Here is a 17,713-nt window from a genome sequence, read left to right on the forward strand (position 1 = left end):
CAGTGAACAAATACCAGATCAAACAGACTCTCAAGAAATCCTTTGATATTGATCTAACTAAAGTCAACAGTCTCCCGAGGCCTGATGACAAAAAGACAGAATCTGTCTGACTGGCCCCAAATTATGAAGCTTTGGATGTTGCTAATAAGATTGGTATCATCTAAACTGGCATCATGAAAAACTACATAAATCTAACAATAGTTTTAATGAATGAAATGGGCGTCACTGAATTACATCAACAATACTTGTTGAGTTTTTAATCTGTACCCCATCAGTGGTTCTGCCAGGGACACCCCTGATAAGACCAGAGTGGAGTGTGAAATGAACACAGAAATACAGAAAGTAAAGGCAGGATAGACTGTCCAGCCCTTCAAACCTGTTCTGCCATTCAATATGATCATGGCTGTTCCTGCTTTCTCCCCATGCCCTTTGATTCCTTTCTTCCTAACATCTATCTCTAACCCTTCTTGAAAACGTTCAGTGTTTTGGGCTCATCTGATTCTATGGCAAAGATTTCCACAGGCTCCCCACTCTCTGGGTGAAGAAAGTTCTCCTCATCTGTGTCCTAAATGGCCGATCCCTTGACCTTAAATTGTGACGCCTGGTTCTGGATGTCATTGGGAAAATCATCCCTGTCTAATCATTGAGATCTGCAGCACAAAAAACTGGCCTATCCTGTCCATGCTGGTCAAAAAGCAACCACATGATATTCCAATCCCAGTTTCCAGCACTTGGCCCATTGCCCTATATGCCCTCCATCCCCACCCCCATTCACCTATTGTACTCTTTGCTACCATCTCCCCAGCCCTACACCCCCTCCCCCCCCCCCCCCCCCCCCCCAATTTATCACTCCAGAGATAGATTTAGAGGCTTCCTGCCTCTATTCCTGATGAAGGGTTTTTGCCCGAAACGTCGATTTTCCCGCTCCTCGGATGCTGCCTGACCTGCTGTGCTTTTCCAGCACCACTCTAATCAAAACTCTGGTTTCCAGCATCTGCAGTCCTCACTTTTGCCCATTGCCCTATATGTCTTGACATTACAAGTGCACATCCAAATATGGTGGCTCAGTAGTAAGCACTAATGCCTCACAGTTCCCGGGACCCCTGTCTGCGTGGGTTTCCTTTGGGTGCTCCGGTTTCCTCCCACTGTTCAAAGATGTGCAATTTAGGTGGATTGGCCATGCTAAATTGCCCATAGTGTTCAGGGGTGTGCAGGCTAGATGGGTTAGCCATGGGAAATGCAGAGTTACAGGGATAAGATAAGTGATGGTTCTGGGTGGGATGCTCTTCAGAGGGTTAGGGTGGACCGAATGATCTGTTTCTACATTGTAGGGATTCTATGAAATGCTCGTCCTCTAACGCACTTACAGCTGATTTCCACACCCTCTGGGTGAAAATGTTATTCTCAGAGCTCCTATTGCTCCTTATCCTAAATCTATTCCCTGGATATTGATCCCCCCGTCAAGGGATAAAGTTTCTTCCTGTCTATGCTATCCATGCTCCTCATAATTTTACAAGTTTTGGTGAGATCCCCCTCTCATTCTTCTAAACTCTAGTGACTACAATCTTAACTGATCCAATTTCTCTTCATACGTCAATCTTAACCGTCCCAGGAATTTGCCTGTTCAAGCTCTGAGGAAGGGTCACTGGGCTGTCGTGTGCAGTTCTGGTCACCACACTAACCGAAGGACTCGATTGCATTGGACAGAGTGCGAGAGGAAATTTGCCAGGATGTTGCCTGAGATGAAAATACTCAGTTATGAGGAGAGACTGGATTTGATTGACTGGAACAGAGGAGATGGATTGATTCATACAGCATTATGAGAAACATAGATAAAGTAGATCATGAGAACCTCTTCCCCATGGCTGACATGTCTTAAGACCAGAGGGCATAAGCTTAGGGTGAAGAGCAAATGGTTTAGAGAAAATATGAGAATTGCTTTTCACCCAGAGGTGGTAAAAATATGGAACATGTGGGGGAGCGAGTCTAAACTCGAGAGCACAAGTTTAAGGTGAGAGAGGAAAGATTTACGAGGGACCCGAGGGACAACTTTTTCACACAAAGCATGGGTGCATGTACAGAAGGAGCTGCCAGAGGCAGAGGAAGAGGTGGGTACAATTACAACATTTAAAAGACATTTGGACAGGTACATGGATAGGAAAGGTTTCGAGGGATATGGGCCAAACGCTGGCAGCTGGGACTGGTTCAGTTTAGGAAACCTGGTCTGCATGGATGAGTAGGGCTGAAGAGCCTGTTTCTGTGCTGGATATCTCTATGACCTCTATGTTGCCTAAGAGGTGGTGGAGGAAGGTATTCTCTGAACACTTAAGCAGCACCTGGATGAGCACTTAAAAAAGCAGGGCATGTAAGTTATGGATCAACTGCAAATGGGATTAGTGTAGTTGATATTTATTGGTCAGTATAGATATGCTGGAATGAAGGGCCTGTACACCTCAATGGATATGGCTATGTCTATGACTGGAAACATTAACTGTATTTCTCTCTCCACAGATGCTGCCAGACCTGCTGAGTTTCTCCAGAATTCTTTCTGTGAATGAAAATACAGAGGAACCTCGATTATCCAAATATCAATTATCCAAGTATCGGATTATCCGAAGGAGATCTCAAGGTCCCAATAGAAACATTACATTAAAGACATGATTCCAACACTGGTAGTGTCTTTTGTTTACAGTGGTTAAAAGTGAACTCGGCTTACTGAAATGCTGCTGAGAACAGTCCTGGATATCGAAGGGAGCCCAGGCACCATCTCCAAATGACTGACCTCCAACCCTCTCTCTCTGCTCACCCTTTCCCTGGAATTCTCTACAGGGGGTGTACCCTAAGCCTCCCTTCCCCAGATAATCTCTCCAACATTATCCTGTACAGGGCCAAGGTGCAACCTGTCAAAACATTGCAGTAAAAGGTTTTGTGATTGTGTGTGTGTGTTTGTGTGTGTGTGTGTGTGTGTGTGTGTGACTATGGGCATGTGTGTGTGGCTCTGTGTGTGTGTGGCTATATGTGTGTGTGTGTGACTGTGTGTGCGTGTGAGACTGTGTGTGTGGCTATGTGTGGTAGGGTTGGATGAGGTTGGGGGGGGTGGGTGGGAGTGAGGAGGAAGGGGTCAGTAGTGGACGGGTTTGGAGGGGAGGGTGAGGGGAGTGGGGTTAGACTGGGTTGGAGGCCAGGCAGTGGGGTACGGGGGCGGTGTTTCACATGCGGTGTGCTGCTGCCTAGTCTCCTGAACGGGAAGCAGACTTAACAAAAAACTCCGAGCCCCAGAAGAAAGGCATTGAATCAAATAACCGAATAATCAATTATCCGAACGGAATAGTGCCCGCCCATCTCGTTCGGATAATCAAGATTCCTCTGTACTCCTTTTCCAAGATGGCTGAAGGATTCCCAAAGATCTGTGGGTAAAACCATCTCAAAATGTATTCGATGAATAAGATTCCATTTTTTCCTGAAAATGCATGCCATAATGATGTCGACTGTGCTAATTTTATTTGGCATCCGAAATGCTCTCACACCAAATCTGACACCACGTGATACATTTATGGTCTCTTTAAGCTTAATTTTGTATTTTGATGAATAAAATGGACAAAGTGTTATAATTGCTAAACTTAAAATCTCTATTTGTCAAAAACAAATGGTCAAACTAATAAAGATTTGATTAAATTTATCATTAAGGCTTTGCTACTTTGATTTGCAGTAACAAGTTTTTTACCTGACTTTTTTAAAATTAGGGGAGATGGTGGTGTGAGGGACTTGACTGTGCTAAATTGCCCATGTGCATGTTAGGTAGGTAAGTCATAGCAGAGTCAGAGTGGGCTCAATGGGCAGAATGGCCTGCTTCCACAGGGATTGGATGAGTCGATGTCAATCAGTTATTAATCCAGAAGTCAAGGCCAATATTCTGGGGACATGAGTTTGACTCCCATCACAGTGCATGCTAACCTTCAAATTCAATCTTTAAAATGGAAGCATGGGTGAAAAGCTAATGGTGACCATGTCATCATTGACAATTCTTGTAAAAAACCCACCTGGATCACTAATGTCTTTTTGTTATGGACCAAACCCTCTCAAGACATAACAAGGACATATTCCAGACCCTAACTTTTATCTTACTTAAATTCAATTGTAAGGAACTGTTCTCCTGATGTGATTCGATTGGTCAAACTACTATGCTTTAAACAAAACACACTTTATTATTACAACACAGCTAAAATACAAACAAAAAAAGGAAAAGATTTGGCATAACTTTAACTCTATTGAAATAATTACAAATAAATATGGGCGGCACGGTGGCACAGCAGTTAGCACTGCTGCCTCACAGCGCCAGAGACCTGGGTTCAATTCCCGCCTCAGGCGACTGACTGTGTGGAGTTTGCACGTTCTCCCTGTGTCTGCGTGGGTTTCCTCCGGGTGCTCTGGTTTCCTCCCACAGTCCAAAGATGTGCAGGTCAGGTGGATTGACCATGCTAAATTGCCCGTAGTGTTAGGTAAGGGGTAGATATAGGGGTATGGGTGGGTTGCGCTTCGGCGGGGCGGTGTGGACTTGTTGGGCCAAAGGGCCTGTTTCCACACTGTAAGTAATCTAATCTAATCTAAAAAAAATATATTATTTAACTACTATTCATCAACTGTGCCAATATGACTGTATCCCATAAACACACCCTTGGCAAAGACAAATTCAGCGAAACAGATTTTTCTCACTTGCTCCCTCCAGTCCAGGAGAAAGGAACACTGAAAGAAGCAGTCTAGCAGTAGAAAACAAACTCAACCTTTTAGCTGCAGCAGAGAAAGAGCTGAATCTATCAGCTGCAACAGACAATTTCAACAAAAACCCTGGCTCTGTGTGAGCCGGACTCCAACCACTCATGTTTCTTTTGTCTAATTTATCAGAAACATGCTTTGGGAGCCCCAAGTTGTTTACCCACTGTTTCTGTCACCACTGCAGCAACACCTCTCTCCAGGGGAAACGACACAGAACAAATCCCTCTGAAAGGCACACGGTCCATGTATATTAGGGAAGGAAATCTGACAGGGATGGCAATAGTGTTGTCTAGGATGTTGTCACTCAGTTATCATAGAACTGAATCATAGAATCCCCACAGTGTGGAAACAGACCCTTTGGCCCAACAAGTCCACACAGACCCTCCGAAGAGTAACCCACCTAGATCCATTCTCCTGCCCTATTACTCTACATTTACCCCTGACTAATGCACCTAGTCTCCACATCCCTGAACACTATGAGCAATCTAGCATAGCCAATTCACCTAACCTGCACATATTTGTGTCCGTGGGAGGAAACCAGAGCAAATTCACGCAGACGTGGGGAGAATATGCAAACTCCATACAGACAGTCACCTGAGGCAGGAATCAAACCCGGGTCCCTGGTGCTGTGAGGCGGCAGGTGCTAACCACTGAGCCACCGTGTTCCCCCAAGGTATGATTCCAGGAGAAAGAGTATGTCAGAATGTTGGAGCAAATTCCCGCAGAAACTGGAATCTGTACTGAAAACAACAAATGTTGGGGATCACAGCGGGTCAGACAGCATCCAAGGAGAGAGAGCAAGCTAATGTTTTGAGTCTAGATGATTCAGAGCTGGTGACAAGTCGTTTAGACATGAAACATCAGCTTGCTCCCTCTCCATGGATGTTGCCTGATCCACTGCAATCTTCAGCATTTGTTGTTTATAGTATGTCAGACAGTTGCTTGACAAGTCTGTAGGCAACTCTCCCCAATTTGATGCAAACCCCCAGATGTTAGCAAGGAACATATTGCTGGGTCAACAGGGTTCGCTTTACAGTCCCTTTGATTCCTATGTCCCATACCTATTATAAAGACAGTGCAGCATCAATCCACCTTTGAGAGCATTGTGAGTATTGGGGAGGTTGGAAGATAATTGAATTGAATTGAATTTGCTTTGTTGTCACATGTACTCAAATGAGTACAGTGAAAAGTTTAAACATTGTCACTTACAGTGCCATGTTATGTACAAATGTGCTTGAGTACATCTTCTTCAGTTACAAGATCAGGGGAAACACCATCTTGTAAGGTCCCTCTGCTAAAGAATAAGGAGGGCCCATTCAGTAATCAGGCCCCACTGTTGCCTCAGCTACAGGCCAAGAGGTCATCTGTAAATATAAAGTATGGTGGACATCAAAGACTACATTTGTCATCTGTAATTAAAAAGAGTATAGATCTGACTGGGTTCATTAACTGTCCATGTAGCAACATTTATTTTCTATGAATAAAGCATATTTTTGAAATAAAAAGTATCTTTGAACCATAGAGAAATTAAAAAGTCCCATGTCTCAGAAATAAACATTCAGAACAATGGTCTTCCAACCCCACGCTGGCACCTCGCCTCCAGTCTGCACTGGGCCTTGGCTCCAGACCGTGCTGAGGTTCATGAGTCTGGGAGATCGCTCTAGAATCCCCATGGAGATCATGCTGAGGCCATCCAAGGTTGGAACGCCACCATGCCAGGCTGGCAGTCACCACAAGGGGGGGCTCCCATGGGAGGCCACTACACCAGGCTGAGAGGACCCCTCATCATGCCCGCACTGACGCCAGAAGTCGTCAGAGACCGGGAGAACAAAGTGCTATTTTCATGAAAAAGTTGGCTGTATAAGATTGAGAGACCTGAATTTATATAGCCCCTGGCATTCCAAGTTGCCCTACAGCCAATTGCATGCTTAGTTTTGAAACGTGGTGGTCATGTAGGAAACACAGCAAGATTACACAAACAGCAACATGACCATAACCAGCTCAGTCTGTTTTAGTGATAATGAGTGACAGCAAGGAAAATCTCTCTGTACTTCACCTAACAGTGTCATTTCAGCTGAGAGGGCAGGTGGGATTCCACTTTAATATCTCATCCGGCATTGCCCTTTTGTGAAGGGCACTGCTTGTCACTGGCGACTCGGGTGTTTTCCTATCTTCCTGGTGGTGGAAATTGAATAAAGATTCATGTACCTGTGTCTCTCACTGTGTCTCACACCTGCACACACCATGGGTGCTGGGGAAAAAATAAGCACTATCGCAGTTAGGCGGTAGTGTGGGAGTTAAGAAAAGAAAAAAGGGAAAAAAAGAGTATCTCATCCGAGAGAAGGCACTGAATTTCTAGCCTGGATACTTTTGCTGAAACCGCAGAGTGGGACGATGATTCAACATTTTCACTCAGAGGCAAGACAGCTCCTGACTGAGCTGCAGCTGACAAGTGCTTACAACAAACAATTCTTCCCCATGACATCTGTGGTATTTGTCTTTTGATGGATGACCGCAAGCAGGCAAAAAACAAATCACAAGTTCCCTAAGGGCTTAAACAAATAAGATTTAAACCAGTCTATGGTTCGCAGGAAGAGCCCACCAGAAGAGGGAGCTCTTCACCAAATTCACCCAACTACTTTCTAATAATTCTTATTCATTGTGACTCCTCATCTAACAAATTTATTGCAAAAGTTTGACTGCCACTTTCAAAGAGCACCCCCACCCACAATCCCAACCCTATCCCTGCATTTCTCATGCTTATTCCACCTAAACTGCACATCCCTGGTCTCTATGGCCAATTTGGTATGTCCAATCTACCTAGCCTGCACATCTTTGGACTGTGGGAGGAAACCCAAGCAGACACGGGGAGAATGTGCTAACCCCACAGTCATCCGAGGGTTGAATTGAACCTGGGTCCCTGGTGCTGTAAGGTGGCACTGCTGTACCAACATGCCACCCCTTTACAGCACATAAGTGTCACTGGTTGTGCCAACATTGACCGTCCATCTCTAAATGTCATGGACAAGACGGGTTGCAGTTGCAGGAGGGGCACCCACAGTGCCATGAAGGAGGAGATGACCAACGGACTTCCAAGTCAGGATGGTGAGTGACTCACAGGGAAACGTGTGGGTAGTGTTATCTGCTGCCTTTGTCCTTCGAGGTGGGTTGGAAGGGCATTGTTTATGGAGCCTTGCTCATTCTTAAATCTGATGTTTAAATAAAAATGCCAGAATTCGTATCTTTTACAAGGAGGAAATGAACCAAGAGTTCCAGCACAGCCCACCCTCCAGACTGAGCAGATCATGTATCCCACAGGACTAGTCACAGCATCCCCAAGATTTTCTCCTGAGGAACCATCTCAGGGTAAACATGATCGAGCTGGGGAACACAATTACACAAAGGCACTTAAAAAGCACCTTACAAATTTATAGCTGAGGTTTACTAATGTACTCAGTTGAAAAGTTATTTCTGGTTAGATTTAGCAGTTTTTCTGGTTGTTCTTAATGTGAACTGGTAGCTCGGGTTAGAACGCAGTTGGATAGAGCTTCATTTTTCTCCTAGTAGTATTATGGATGAACTGTTAGTCCAGAGATCCAGAAGATGTTCTGGGGGCCCAGGTTCGAATCCCACCACAGCAAATGATGGAATTTGAATTCAATGAAAATCTAGCATTAAGAGTCCAATGATGACCATGAGCCCATTCTCGATTGTCAGAAAAATGCATTTGGGACACAAATGTCCTTTAGGGAAGGAAATCACCATCCTTATCTGGTCTGGCCTACATGTGACTCCAGATCACAGTGATGTAGTTGACCCTTAATTGCCCTCTGGGCAATTAGGGATGGGCAATAAATTCTGCCTGACCAGTGATGCCTACATCCTGTGAATGAATAAAGAGAAAAGTACCAAGACATGGCTTGGCTGCTGGTGAGAAGGGCTCTGCCTGTGAAATCCTTTATGCACGCCCGGACTCTCTGCCGCACCGCACGCTATCCTCGAAGCGGCTGCGGGGAGACCGAGACTGTTACACACCTCCTTCTGGAATGTGCCTATGCAGTGGAAGTCTGGAGAGGAGTGGTGTTTGTTGAGGTTCATCCCGAACAGCACTGTGATGTGGGACTCCATGCTCTACGGCCTGTTCCCCAGGACGCACACCAAGATGAACATCAACTGCGCCTGGAGGATCATCAACTCGATGAAGGACGCTCTCTGGGTGGTCCGAAACCTGTTGATCTTCCAGCTGAAGGAGTTGACCCCGACTGAGTGTTGCAGACTGGCACATTCCAAGGTCCAGGACTACGTGTTGAGTGATGTGCTGAAGCTTGGGGCAGTTGCCGCCAAGGCGCGGTGGGGAAAGACCACCGTATAACATCTGCCTGCCTCAGAAGAACAGGGAGTCCACGCAGTCATTTGGGCTCTGCTGGCGCCTCAGCTAAAAATGTAATCGTACAGACCTGTAAATAGGAATGATTACTCTGTTTTGGTACGCAAAGAAATGGAATGTTTATATATGTATGGCATGTCCAGTTGTATAGATCATCAAAGTATTTATAAATAAAGTACATTTTTGAAGTAAAAAAAATGAATAAAGAGAAAAGTAATTTCTAAATTGTTTGTCCCATTTATTGAGATAAGAAAGTCTTGTTACATTGCTTATGTTCTTGTCAAATTACTTTTTTCTTCCTTTCACTCACTTAATATTCTTCGTTAAAAATCACACAACACCAGATTATAGTCCAACAGGTTTAATTGGAAGCACACTAGCTTTCAATTAAACCTGTTGGACTATAACCTGGTGTTGTGTGATTTTTAATTTTGTACACCCCAGTCCAACACAGGCATCTCCAAATCATTAATATTCTTGAGTGTACTTGGGTGAAAAACAAACCTGTAGTTTCTATTTGGTCTGTCCTATAGCTGATTACAACCTGACAAAGTAGGCTATTGTAAAAGTCAAAAATGGAAATGAATTGAATTGAATTATCTTTATTGTCACATGTACTCAAATGAGTACAGTGAAAAGTTTATACGTCGCCAGTTACAGCGCCATCTTAGGACAAAGGACCTCAGTGCAGTTTCTTCAGTTACAAAATCTTAGAAAATAGAGAAATAAAAAGTCCAGCTTTGCAGAAATGGTGAACCTGTTGGACTATAATCTGGTGGCGTATAACCTTTGACCTCAACCACCCCAATCCAACACCGGAACCTCCACAGAATGATTGGATAATCTGCTTTTGTGGCATTGGGTTGAAGGGCAAATATTGGAAGGACTTTCCTGCTCAAAATCATGCGCTGTCATTATTCTCACTGCCTGAGACAGCAGACAGGGCTTCAGTTTAACACCTCCCACTGTCAGACATAACTGAGCACAGAGTATGAGCGGCAGCCAAGGTTTGTGTTCAATCATCTGAAGTGAGATTTGAACATACAGTTTCCAAGGCAGGAGCAAGGGGACTAATAAGAAGCCACCACCTCTTGTTTTGATAAGCAGGCAAATTAAAACAGTTCCGAGGGGCCGATGTATAACTCAATGAAGATCCAGGGCTCAGTTTAAGTAGCAACAGCTGAGGGCTATAATTCACTGCAACACATGTTGGTCAGAGCAGGACCCACTACTTTTGATCATTATCCAGTGTCAGCCATTGGAATGTGCAGGGCCATCAAAATTCCTCAGGGTCCATCCCAAAGGTTATGTCAGGCTCACTCGGGATCCTGCAATATTCTACCATCGAGAAACACAAAGGCAACAGGTGGGTGGGAATTGTAAGTTCCCTTCCAAACCACACACTGTTCCAACTTGGAAATATGTCATTATTGTGGGTCAAAACCCTGGAAACATCTTCCTAATGGTGCAGTGAGTGTCCTTTTACCCCAAGGCAACAACGCACCACCTCTTTCTCAAGAGCAATTAGAAGTGCTAGCTTATCTATGAATGCTCAATCCCTTCATCCAATTGACCATAAAGTCCTTTGGGATGTCTGCTATACAAATGCAGGTCAGGCTTTCTCTTCTTTTTTTCATTCATTCACCAAGATGAGGGCATCACTGGTCAGGTAGAATTTACTGCCCATCCCTGATTGCTCAGAGGGCAGTTAAGAGTCAAGCACGTTGCTGTGGGTCTGGAGTCACATGTAGGCCGGATCAGGTAAGGAAGGCAGTTTCCTTCCATAATGGACATTAATGAACCAGATGGGCTTTGCCCCCTGACAATTGACTTGTCGACACCATTAGGTCCTTAATTCCAGATATTTATTTAATTCAAATATCATCATCTGATGATGTGATCTTCACTCACCCACTCAGATACACACACACACAAGGCCATCAGCTCTTAGCTTACTGTGTTCGCTTGTTCTGTAACTCCCTCTCTCTTCCTTTGTTCATCTTCTTCTCCTTTCCTTTCTGTCTATGAGACCAGGCAATGAAAGGAACTTACTTCTGAAGAAGGGTCACTCAACCCAAAACGTTGACTCTGATTTCTCTCCACAGATACTGCTGGGGACCGCTGAGCTTTTCCAGCAACTTCTGAATTTGGTTTTTGACAGTCCTGGGACTGTCAGCCCTTGTCAGTACTTTAAGGAAAGAAAATTAGGAGGATAAGGAAACAGCAAGCTTTACTTTTCTCATTTGTGGCCTCATCAACTCCTGCCACTAGGTTTGATGTCTCCCGGGCCTGTGCTTTGTTCCTGGAGGAGAGCTGTTGCTGAGGTTATTTGGTGCCGTGGTCATTCAACATCATTGATTGAGTTTCAGCAGTTAACCATCCATCACTGTCAGATGACTCCTTTGTTTAAAAGTCACAGCTGTTTGTGAACAGAGCCAACCTGACCCTAGACACCACTCCTTGGATAATGTGAGTAGTTTTTTTATTCATTCATAGGATGAGGGCATCACTAGCTGGGCCAGCATTTATTGCCCATTCATAATTACCCAGAAGACAGTTAAGAGACAATACGGTTGCTGTGGGTCTTGAGTCAAGTCCGTGCCAGACCAGGAAAGGATGGCAGATTTCCTTCCCTAAGGGACAGTAGTCAACCAGGTGTTTTTTTTCCATGACAATGGATTCACAATTGTCATTTATCTCTTATTTCCAGATTTTTAAATAGAATTCAAATTCCACCATATGTGGTTGTGGGATTTGAACCCATGTCTCTGGATTTACAGTCCAATGATAATACCACTCACCAACTGCCTCCCCTGATGATGATGGGGGAGGGGGAGATGCTCAGATTGCATTGACATTCTGTACAAAAGACTGAAAAGAGGGATCAGTTCATTTCATTGGAATATTGGAGTAGGAGCAAATGTAGGCCATTCAGCCCCTTTGAGCCTGCTCTATCAGTCCAGATCAGCCATTCCCAACAGGGGCTATATGGCCCCCTTAAGGGCCCTGGCACACTTGAAGGGGGCCACAGACTGAAAAACCTTGAGAAGGAAAGCCCCAAGGATTTATGGGGGCCTTGGTAAATGAACTGATGAAATATCCAAGCAACAACCTTCATTGGAGTTAATAGTTTCCCTCCTATTATATAATATCTTTCCAACACACCATTTGAATTTGGCACACCCAGTTGCTTAGCTCCTAGATTAGATTAGATTACTTACAGTGTGGAAACAGGCCCTTCAGCCCAACAAGTCCACGCCGACCCGCCAAAGCGCAACCCACCCAGACCCATTCCCCTACATTTACACCTGCACCTAACACTACGGGCAATTTAGCATGGCCAATTCACCTAACCTGCACATCTTTGGACTGTGGGAGGAAACCGGAGCACCCGGAGGAAACCCACGCAGACACGGGGAGAATGTGCAAACTCCACACAGTCAGTCGCATGAGGCGGGAATTGAACCCGGATCTCTGGCGCTGCGAGGCAGCAGTGCTAACCACTGTGCCACCATGCCTCCCACACAGCCTCACTTCAGAGTCAGTCACAAATCAGACTGCACCAGATCAATGTATTCAATCAAGGGTTCGCGCACCAATTATTGCCATACTTCATTATCCAAAGATCAGCCTGGCTTGCGAGACCTTTTTTTATCCGAGTTCATTTGTTCAGTATTTTCCTTGTAAGAAGTGCCTCATGATTATTTTTATTGTTTTCAGATACAATTCTACCCATGGCTTCTTTGGCCAAAAAGAAGTGTCAGCCGTGGTCAGTGGAACACTTATGGTATGGTTTCATCGCTCATCTGCAAAACCCGTCTTTGCCCATGTGTTTGAACTGCATGACTATCTTGTCTTATGGAAAAGCACCAAGCTCAAGGATAGCATTAGGCCTGATAGATGTTTAATTTCATACAGTTGTTTTTTTAAAGTTTTGTGCAGTATATCAGAATGTTCAAATTTTCTTGGTGTTCAATAATAAATGATTTTCTGTCTATCCTTTGGTGTTGCATCCCTGTTTCAAAGGGAAGCCCTGGAACCGGAAAGGAGCTCCTAGGGGGTCCATGGCCAAAAAACGGTCAAGAATCACTGCGGCCTAGATCATGTTTGACCATTAACCACAGTGTTATTTCTTGGTACTATCCCCATATCCCTTGATGCCTTCAGTTATTAGAATCTATCAAACCTTTTTCTGAATTTAGTTCAGTGTTGAGCTTCCATGGTCTTCTCAGGTAGAGAATTCTGAAGATTCAGTACCCCCTGAGTGAAGAGGTTCTTCCTCACCTCAACCCTCAATGGCCAACCCATGACACGATGACCCCTGGTTCGAGGCTTAACGGCCAAGGGAAATGTCCTTTCTGCATCTACTCTGACTATGCCTTTGAACATTTCTGTCAGATCATCTCTCATTCTTATAACTCCAGAGAATACAGGCACTGTCACCTCAATCTCCCCCTTGAGCAAGTATATCCTTCCTTTGACAAGGAGACCAGACCTGCACACAATTCTCCAGGTACGTTCTCAATGGTGTTATATACAAGTCAAGCAATACTTTTGCTCCTGTACTTAAATCCTCTTGCTGGAAAAGCTAACAATTGGCTGGGTAATTGATAGTGAAGAGAATGGCTATCATCAGCACGATGAGATATGTTGTTTAGTTGAATGGGTAGAAATGTAGCAATTGACAAGTGTGAGTTTATGTAAAGTAGTCTCCCCCCATCCACAGGTGATTCATTCCAAGACCTACCACGGATGCCCAAAACCGCGGATAGTAGCGAACCCTATCATTTAAATGGAAAAGTTACCTCTGGAATTATTTCTGGAATGTTCCATGTAATACTTTTGGGCCACAGTAAATCACAGATAACTGAAACTGTGGAAACCAAATCTGTGAATATGGCGTTTCTACTGCATTTGGATAAGCAAACGCTACAATGGAATACACAATAGACAAGAGGGTATTGAAAGAGATAGAGGTAGTGAGGGACATTGGAGTGTCTGTCCACAGGTCCCTGAAAGTTGTTGGAGCTAAATAAGAGGGTAAATTGTAGAGTCAGAGCCATATGGCACAGAGACAGTGCCTTCAATCCATGCCAACCAAGTTTCCCAAACAAAACTAGTCCCACTTTCCTGCATAAGTCCCATATCCCTCTAAATCCTTTCCTATTCATGTATGTGTCCAAATGTCTTTTAAATGTTGTTACTGTACCTGCATCTACCACTGCTTCTGGTATACATAAACCACTGTCTTGTGAAAAAAGCTTCCCCTCAGGTCTCTTTTAAATCTTTCTCCTCTCACCTTAAAAAAGGCTTCAGCATTCTGATGAAGAAATATCAATGAAACAGTATCCATGGATACTGTCTGATCTCCAGTATTGATTGTTTTCAGTTAAAAATATGCCTCTAGATTTGAACTCTCCAGCCTAGGAAAAACACCTTTGCTATTTACCTTATCTATGCCCCTCGTGATTTTATAAACCTCAACAAGGTCACCCCTTAACCTGCTACACCCCTTTACCTGCTACATTTCTAGCAACATCCTGGTAAATCTTTTCTGAACCCTCTCCAACTCAATAATATCCTTCTGTTATGACAGGGGATAAACCCTCCTGTTTAATTTAAACCAGCAACACAGAAAAGATTTATCCTGTACAGTAATCTATGAAAATTCGCAAGGCCAGTTCTATTTAAACGGAACAATAACCATTTTATTTCTTAAAGTATAACAGAGAATAATTAACTAACAACTATTTACAACTCCTTCCTCTGACTTATCTTTTACCTCCCTGTCTATAATACTAGTCTGACAAAACCCCCAATTAAGATTTCCCAAAAAATTCAAGTTTTCAAAACCAGCCAGCTGTCAAGTGTTCTATTGATAAAGGTAACTTTAAGAGAGCTATTCTCTGGGCAGTCTGCAGATGTAATTGCTTTGGCAGTTCTCCTTCCAACTGTTCAATTTTCCCCAGTCTTATACCCCTCCCCCAAAGAATCGGATTGTGTCATTGGCTTTTAAGATTAAAAAATACTAAGTTCAAACTTGATTGGAATATGGTACTTTTGGGGTATAATTTAACCTGATTGGCCTCTATTCGAACCTGTTTTGTCATTTCCAGACAACCAGCTAATCTAGTTTTCGATCAAGTGTTACATTGTTACCTTGTTCAGAACACTTGGTGCTGTCAGGTAGTTCTGCTAGCTTTTAACTCTGTTAAAGGTGAAGTACCACCACATCTTCATAACACTTCCTATGTCAGGGCAACCAGAACTGTACGCAGTACTCCAAAAGTGTCCTCATCAATGTTCTGTGCAACCTCAACATGATGTCCCAATGAGTTTTGAGAAGATTTGTATGTCAGGTTGAGGTTTTGGATGCAGGTTTACTCACTGAGCTGTAAGGTTTGTTTTCAGATGTTTCGTCACCATGCTAGGTAACATCTTCAATGAACCTTCGAATGATGCACTGGTGGTGTAGTCCATTTTCTATTTATACGTTTGAGATTCCTAGGGTTGGTGATGCAATTTCCTGTGGTGACATAATTTCCTATGGTGATGTAATTTCCTTTTCTTTTTCTCACAGGGTGGTAAATGGGATCCAAGCCAATGTGTTTGTTGATAGAGTTCCAGTTGGGATGACATGCTTCTAGGAATTTTCGTGCATGTCTTTGTTTGGCTTGTCCTAGGAAGGATGTGTTGTCCCAGTCGAAGTGGTGTCCTTCCTCATCTGTATGTAGGGATTCTAGTGAGAGTTAGTCATGTCATTTTGTGGCTAGTTGATGTTCATGAACCCTGGTGGCTAGTTTTCTGCCTGTTTGTCCAATGTAGTCTTCATTACAGTTCTTGCAAGGGATTTTGTAAATTACGTTAGTATTGCTTATTGTCTGTATAGCATCTTTCAAGTTCATTAGCTGCTGTTTTAGTATGTTGGTGGGTTTGTGGGCTACCATGATGCCAAGGGGTCTGAGTAGTCTGGTGATCATTTCCGAGATGTCTTTGATGTAGGGGAGATTGGCTAGGGTTTCTGGACGTGTTTTGTCTGCTTGTTGAGGTTTGTTGCTCAGAAATTGGCGGACTGTGTTCACACTTCAAAATAAACGAACCTTCCAGCTCAGCGAGCAAACCTATGATGTCCCAACTCCTAGACTCAATGGTCTGAGCAATTTAGGTAAGAATGCTAAACCTCTTCTTAACCTAGTGATGTGATAGCTCACATTCCAGGCAATTAGTCCTACAGTGTCGTCTTTCCATTCAAAGAAAGCACTCACTCCCCAAATCTATCTGCAGAGGTAGATTAATGGAGACAGATGCTTTCTCAAAGATGTTTCAAGATGCAGGTCATTCTGCTATAAAGCGTGTTTCGTTAACGCAAATTCGCTGTAACGTGATTGACGAATTGGGGACAATTTCTAAAGCGCAAACTTTTAAAACTTGTGTTGGCTGTAATGCAATTACATCGCCAACACTTTAAGTGCTATTTCTAAAGCGCAATTTTTCTATAGTGTGGGGTTGCACAATAATGCAACCATCGAGTTGAAGAACCACCTTCTTTACTAGGCAAGGTACTCAACACAGAAGCAGGAATATAATGCTGGAGCTACACAAGACACAGGTTAGGCCACAACTGAGGTTTTATGTACAGTTCCAACCATCACCTTATAGGAAGGTCTTAATTACTCGAGAGAGAGGAGATTGACAGCAATGTTGCATGACCTTGAGGAAGGATTGGACAGGCTAGGCTTGTTTTCTTGAGGAGGTTGAGGACTGTCTAACTTGGGGTGGACAAAATAATGAGGTACATGGAGAGAGTGAATGGGAAAGGCATGTTTTCTCAAGTAGAGAGGTATATCATGGTAAGTGTTGGAAGGAATAGAGGGTGTATGAGGTAAAAACATTTTCCCCATGGAGAATGCTGGGTGTCCGTAATTCACTGTCCAGTTTGGTGGCCGAGGCAGGAACCCTCAAATCATTTAAAGGGAACCTGGATCTATCTGTGAGGTGGTCTAACCTGCTATGGACCAGGGGTTGGCAAGTGAAATTAGAATGAGAGGCTCTTTCACTCAGCTAGCACAGACACAATGGGCTGAATGGGCCTCTTTCAAGGCTGTGATGTTTCTACAATTCATAACCTGTCTACCTTCCAAATTCCTTGCCATATAACCATTACATCCCAAAGCAGGAACTTGGTTGGTCACATAATAGTGTTCACCCAGCATTGCCCCGTTCAACTTTCATTTTCTATCACAATTGCATTTTATAACCCTTTGAGCACTATGTGCAACATTATGCCCTCCATGGAGGTGGCACGAGGGCAAATGATTGGTTCCCAGAGAAATACTTGTCCATCTCCTGCCCCCATCTTGCCTCAGCAATTAACTGCTGGGTGAGAATTTCCATGTGTACACTTCTCAGCTTGCCACCAATAAAGGCCCTTACGTGATCAATTAACAGTCACCTAACATCTTCAACTCACCACTACACTGAAAGCCTGTCCAACAGGCTAGAACAGTGACTGATTTTCTGTCTGGCCTAACTTCTGGGTTGGGCTGGGGAGCC

Source organism: Chiloscyllium punctatum, chromosome 33 (assembly GCF_047496795.1).
Source record: "Chiloscyllium punctatum isolate Juve2018m chromosome 33, sChiPun1.3, whole genome shotgun sequence".
NCBI classification, from domain to species: domain Eukaryota; kingdom Metazoa; phylum Chordata; class Chondrichthyes; order Orectolobiformes; family Hemiscylliidae; genus Chiloscyllium; species Chiloscyllium punctatum.